Raw genomic sequence first — 6854 nt, forward strand, 5'->3', positions numbered from 1 at the left:
ACACAACAGTCAGATAAAACTTCTAAGGATATATTTTCATCAATGTAAACAAGATTCAGCTCCCCACGCGAGCATATGCAATTCTAATAAGAAGTATACATCACTAAACTTAAATGAAAGCACAACCCATAAAATGAAGAAATTATCACTACAGAAAAAAGTTAATCAATGGAAGAGCATGGCCTTCCATAGAAGACATCCCCACAATCTGAGTTGAGTTGATTGCAACAAGGAAGTGTAGAAAGTCTGGTTCAGAGATGAAGAACTCTTCCCAGAAACAGAAGGGTTCCTTGTGGCAATACAGGACCAGGTGGTTAACTCAAAAAAATAATTAAAGACCAGCAAATTCAAGATGATAAATGCAGATAATGCCAAGTGAAAACAGGGACAATCCAAAAAATTACAGGATACTGTTGCAATTTAACTCAATCTGATTACTTACACAGCAACCATCAAGTGGCAAAAATCATTCACCAAACTCGTAAAAGACGCAATACCTTACAAGCCTGATCCAGTTTTAGAGTTAGAGTCCTACAAATTATGTTACAACTGATCTGTTATTACAGAGAGGACAATCCATAATAACCTTCTGGATATAATCTTACAGGATATATCAGCAAGAACAACTTACTTAATAGATATAGCCATTCCAAACACATAACATACAGAAATCAACAAGTGGAAAACAGCAGAAATATACTGAATTAAAAGAGGCCTCCTTAGAACACCTGGAGAATAAAGACACATACGTAAGGTTCCTTTTCATTGACTACAGCTCTGCCTTTAATACCATCATTCCAAATAAACTGTTTCCTAAGCTCTGGAACCTGGGCCTTAGCACTCAGATCTGCATCTGAATCTTCAGCTTCCTCACGGACAGGACCCAGGCTGTAAAAACAGGGGACAAGCTCTCCTCTACAATCACTCTGAGCACCGGTGCCCCACAAGGCTGTGTACTCAGACCCCTGCTGTACTCACTGTACACCCATGATTGTGTAGCCAAGTTTCCATCAAACTCTATATATAAGTTTGCTGATGACACAACAGTTGTAGGCCGTATCTCGGGTAATGATGAGTTTGAGTACAGAGAGGAAATTAAGAACCTGGTGGCATGGTGCGAAGACAATAACCTATCCCTCAATGTCAGCAAGACGAAGGAATTGGTTGTTAACTTCAGAAGGAGTAGCGGACCTCACGACCTAATTTACATCGGTGGTGCGCAAGTGGAACAGGTCAAAAGCTTTAAGTTCCTCGGGGTCAGTATCACAAATGACCTGACTTGGTCCAACCAAGCAGAGTTCACTGCCAAGAAGGCCCACCAGCGCCTTTACTTCCTAAGAAAACTAAAGAAATTTGACCTGTTCCCTATAACTCTCACTAATTTGTATAGGTGCACCGTAGAAAGCATTCTTCTAGGGTGCATCACAACCTGGTATGGAAGTTGTCCTGTCTCTGTCCAAGACCGAAAGAAGCTGCAGAAAATCATGAACACGGTGTAGCACATCACACAAACCAATCTTCCATCCGTGCACTCACTTTACACTGCACGCTGTCGGAGCAGTGCTGCCAGGATAATCAAGGACATGACCCACCCAGCCAACACACTTTTCGTCCCTCTTCCCTCCGCGAGAAGGCTCAGGAGCTTGAAGACTCATACGGCCAGATTTGGGAACAGCTTCTTTCCAACTGTGATAAGACTGCTGAACGGATCCTGACCCGGATCTGGGCTGTACCCTCCAAATATCCGGACCTGCCTCTCGGTTTTTTTGCACGACCTTACTTCCCATTTTTCTATTTTCTATTTATGATTTATAATTAAAATTTTTAATATTTACTAATTATAACTATTTTTAATATTTAATATTTGTAATCCAGGGAGCGGGAAGCGCAGAATCAAATATTGCTATGATGATTGTACATTCTAGTACCAATTGTTTGGCGACAATAAATTATAAAGTATAAAGAAATTGAAAGACTCTGGAACATGAGCAGCGTACATTGTCCCAATAGTAATATCTACCACTGGTGTCATCCCAAAGTCACTACATAGTAGCATTAAACAATCAGGCCTACACAGCAATATTTGTGTAAATCTCCAGAAAGCCACAATACTAAACACCACTAGAGTATAGTCCGGAAGTTCCTAGATTGAAAAATGAGTGAGCTTGGCTATGCCTGTATCTCAGGTTTTACCAGCTTGAGCTGAGAAAAAAAATAAAATATAATAATAATAAGTAAGCAATAAATATTGAGATGAAGAATCCTTGAAATTGAGTCCATAGGTTGTGGGAACAGTTCAGTGATGGGACCTCATAGCTGAGGGGTAAAAAGTGTTCCTGACCCTGTTGGCGTGGGTTCTGAGGCCCCCATACTTTCTACCTGACGGGAGTAGCGAGAAGAGAGCATGGCCTGGATGGTGGGGGTCCATGATGATAGATGCTGCTTTCCTGCAACAGCGCTCCATGTAGATGTGCTCAGCGGTGGGGAGGTTCATGGGCCTTCAGCTTCCTCCTTCTGAAATCAATAATCAACACTTTGGTCTTGCTGACATTAACTGAGAGGTTGTTGTTGTGGCACCACTCAGCCAGATTTTCAATCACAACTTAGTTTCCAGAAGACCATAGGACATTGGAGCAGAATTAGGGCACCTGGCCCATCACTATTCCATCATGGCTGATTTATTATCCCTCTCAAACCCATTCTCCTGTCTTCTCCCCATAGCCTTTGATACCCTGATTAAGCAAGATCCTATCGACTTCCACCTTAAGTGTACCCAATGACTTGGCCTTCTCAGCTATCTGTAGCAATGAATTCTACAGATTCACCAAGAAAGAAAAATTAGCTTCATAAAGACTACTTTGAACCTGTGCTCTTTGGTCCAAGACTCCTACATTACAGGAAAAATCCTCTCCATATCCACTCTGTCTAGGCTTTTCAATATTCCATAGTTTTCAATGAGATTCCCCACCACCCATCATTCTTCTAAACTGCAGGGAGCACAGGCCCTGAGCCATCAAATGCTCCTCATTCATTAACCCTGTCATTTCCAGAACTATTCTCGTGAACTTCCTCTGGATCATTTTGAATGCCAGCGAATCTTTTCTTAGCTCAGGAACCTAAAACTGCTCACAATACTCAAAGTGCAGTCTGACCAATGTCTTATAAAGCCTCAGCATTACATTTTTGCTTTTATATTCTAGTCTTCTTGAAATGAATGCTAAGATTGCATTTATCTTCCTTACCACCTACTCAACCTGTAAGTTAACCTTTAGGAAATCTTGCACAAGAACTACGAAGTCTCTTTGCAGATTTTTGAATTTTCTTCTCATTTAGAAAATAGTCTATGCCTTTACTCCTTCTACCAAAGTGCCTGACCATACATTTCCCTGCACTATATTCCATCTGCCATTACTTTGCCCATTCTCCTAATCTATCTAAATCCTTCTGCAGACTTCCTGCTTCCTCAACACTATCTGCCTCAGTGTATCATCTGCAAACTTGGACACAAGGCCATCAATTCCATCATCCAAATTATTGACAAGAATAGAAGCAGTCCCAACACCAACGCCTGCAGAACACCACTAGTCACTGGCAGCCTTCTAGAAAAAGCCCTCTTTATTCCCACTCTTTGCCTCCTGCTAGTCAGCCAATCTTCTATCCATGCTAGTGTCTTTCCTGTAATACCATGGACTCTATCTCATTAAGCAGCCTTGTGCATGGCATCTTGTCAAAGACCTTCTGAAAATTCAGACTGCAAATTCATGCTGGTGGATGTACTAAGTATTTAGTAAGCCAAGCAGCTCACTGCTGTTGGCAAGTTCTGGTGCATAAAGTTGAACATTTATTTAACAACAAATTTCAGTTCATATACACTCAAGAAATGTAATGCATATAGTTAGATAATGCAGACACTGTCAGAATGAAAATAGTAATTTTCATATCAACTAAAGCAACCAGCAAATTACATGCCAATCATGTGAGCAAAATCAGAATATTTTGTTGAGAGATATCGTTGAAACTATTCAATAAGTTATTCTGTGTTCTTCTTCAATTACCAGCAGCAGTCTCCAGTAATGCATACATAAAGACAGATATTATTCAGACTGTTTGTCAGAAGCAACACTATTTTTGATCATTTGTAATCCAGAACAAAAATGATTCCTTAATATTCACCCTTCCAATGTCACCACTGGAACAGAGTTTAAGCTTTAGTTATGGAATAAGCTGTAACACACTATGAAAAATTTAATTTTGAATCTCTATCAGAGGGACTAAAAAATCACCACATAACACTTAAGATGTGAATAGATTAACACTATTTACATCTTTGGAAATATGTAATTTCTAGCTGTTCCAAATCATAAATAATTCTCTTTTCCTAGTTGTCAATCATTCAATTATGTTACATGCTTTTTCTCCAAGATAAATGAACTGCGTCTTTTTGAAAAAGGATCTAGTGCTTTCCCGGTGCACATGACAAATAAACTCTTCTCAGGCTTCCAGTGGGGAGAGGTATTGATTATTATGTGTCTTTTTGCCTCTTCTTATATGTTTTTTACTTTATATAAAGGATCATTTTGCTGTATGCATTAAACTTTGACACATCTAAGTGCATCTGTTCTGGATGTACTTATTGCCATAGCATAAAAATAAACATCGACAGCTGTGGAAGACTGGATGCAACTGAAGTTATGAAGTTATCCCATGATAAACTTGTCAAGTTGAAAGTTCACTACCCATTGAAAAATAAACCAAGACAGTCACTCAATCATCTCACATACCCGTAACTATTGGAAAGATATCTGGGTTTGTTTATTTCTCATTAAGGCCTCATGAGAGAAAAGTCACTTCTGATGATATCGACCAGAATGAGAAGGAGAAATAGTCACTTCCAATATCATCGTTTTATGTCCCTGGCCAAAGAGCAAATTATCTCTCACACACAAATATTAAATGAAGCCCAATATTCAAAAGGAGCATATGGGAATGACTGAAATAAATTCAGTTTTCTTAAAACAAAGTATCCAAACATACTTTAATGGCCACATCTACACAAAAATACATGACTGATGCCTGTCTGAGGTTATATTGATTTCCTCCTAATCTCACGTATTTAATTTCAAACTTATATGGATGGCTCCTCATCACTGATTCTTCAACCAGAAAAAATAAGGGAAGAGTTTCAGTCTCTAGTGTTTTTAGGTACCTGGCTCAGGACCTGCAGCACCCAGCCAATCTGTAGAGGTAACAGGCATCCCCATATCACAGTTTTCTTCAGTATTCTGCTTGAAGAGCTTTGGCACAGTTGTCTTTATGAAGGGCAACCTGAGAGGGTGTGGTCCCTACTGCAGATTGTTGTTCATTGCCACAATAGCAATTCAGTTCTGATTAAAGCTGATGTGGAAGGGGTATAACTCACTTTCTCATTCTGCAGACATTCACATGGTTGACCACAGGAATAGCTTTTGAATATCTCCCAACTGGCACCTGGTGCTGTGGGGCCACAATCACCTGGTTCTATTCATATCTGCCTTCTCCTCCGATACCTATACTGTATCTTTTCCTGTGTTATTTCCACAACATCTTTCTTTGACTTCCACCTTTTCCTGACCTACATGCTACCTTTGTCCATATACAAATACGTATTGTTACCATCTTACACATGCTTAATTTTACTGCTCCTTCCTTGACTTCTCATTTGCCTCTGAATTTTCACGCTGTGGAACATCTACATAGTATTAAATGAACAGTAACCTCCTCCAAGTAAATACTGGGAAGATTGAAGCCAACGTCTTGATCACATAACAAACTTCATGCCTAAGGCATTGACTCTATCCCTTTCAATGTTAATTGTCTGGATCTTCAGCCTTGATGTCATACATATTCCTGAGTTGAGTGTGCTTTCCTACGTCCATACATTTTCACTTCCAAAACAACACCCCATGCAACGCATGCCTCAGCTCATCAACTGTTGAAGTTCCCATCTGCTAGACTTCAATACTCAATCACTTCTCCACATGGGAAGCTCTCTGCTTCCCATGTCCTGTCCACATACAATCCAGTATCTTCAGTCTCCAGTTAAAACAATGCCTTGGTTTTAAAATTCCAATCAATCCGAAGTAGTTCCCCACTCGTTCTCTACAAACTTCTCAGCCTATTCAATGCTCAGACACTCAGTGGATTCTTGTTAATTGGGGCACTTCAAGTGGCTGCCTAATTAGCTGAAGTTTCATAAAAATAGTTACATGGTATATAAAAAAAGACAAACTGTCATTTAACTGAGTAACAAATCATGTATTTAAATGTAAAATCTGACCAAATTAGAGCACTACCAATAGTACTACAGTACTACTGCATAAAACTGTTAATTCCTGATAGTTGTCAATGGAGGAATTAAACCAATGTACACTGCCATGTTCTTTTGATTGACTGTAAATAAACAAAATCAGAAGACACCTAGTGTAGAAAATGGACCACCTTCATACGATCCTTTCAACAATTGCATCCTCCAAATCTTCATTCTCATTGTAATATTTAAGATGATTGTTACCTTCAGATAGTTTGCTGTTGAAGTAGTGAAGTCATTTCATTTTCATTCTCTGCCGTTTGTAGCATCTTCAAGCCTGAATGCTTGGAAACATAGCAAGCAAAACAGTTTTGAATTGTCTTACTGCTTATTTCTCACCAGCTCTCAGTGGCGGAAGTCACACGCAACTGATGCTATTTAAAACTGATTGCTCTAAGCACGGTGTAGTGTCCAATGTCCTCGTAAGTGCATGTAGCTGATGCTACTTTGGCAACAGCCTGCAGCCCCAATTGAGTAGCACAGTGTCCCACATAAATGAAGGGATCCA

Source organism: Mobula birostris, chromosome 3 (assembly GCF_030028105.1).
Source record: "Mobula birostris isolate sMobBir1 chromosome 3, sMobBir1.hap1, whole genome shotgun sequence".
Taxonomy (NCBI): domain Eukaryota; kingdom Metazoa; phylum Chordata; class Chondrichthyes; order Myliobatiformes; family Myliobatidae; genus Mobula; species Mobula birostris.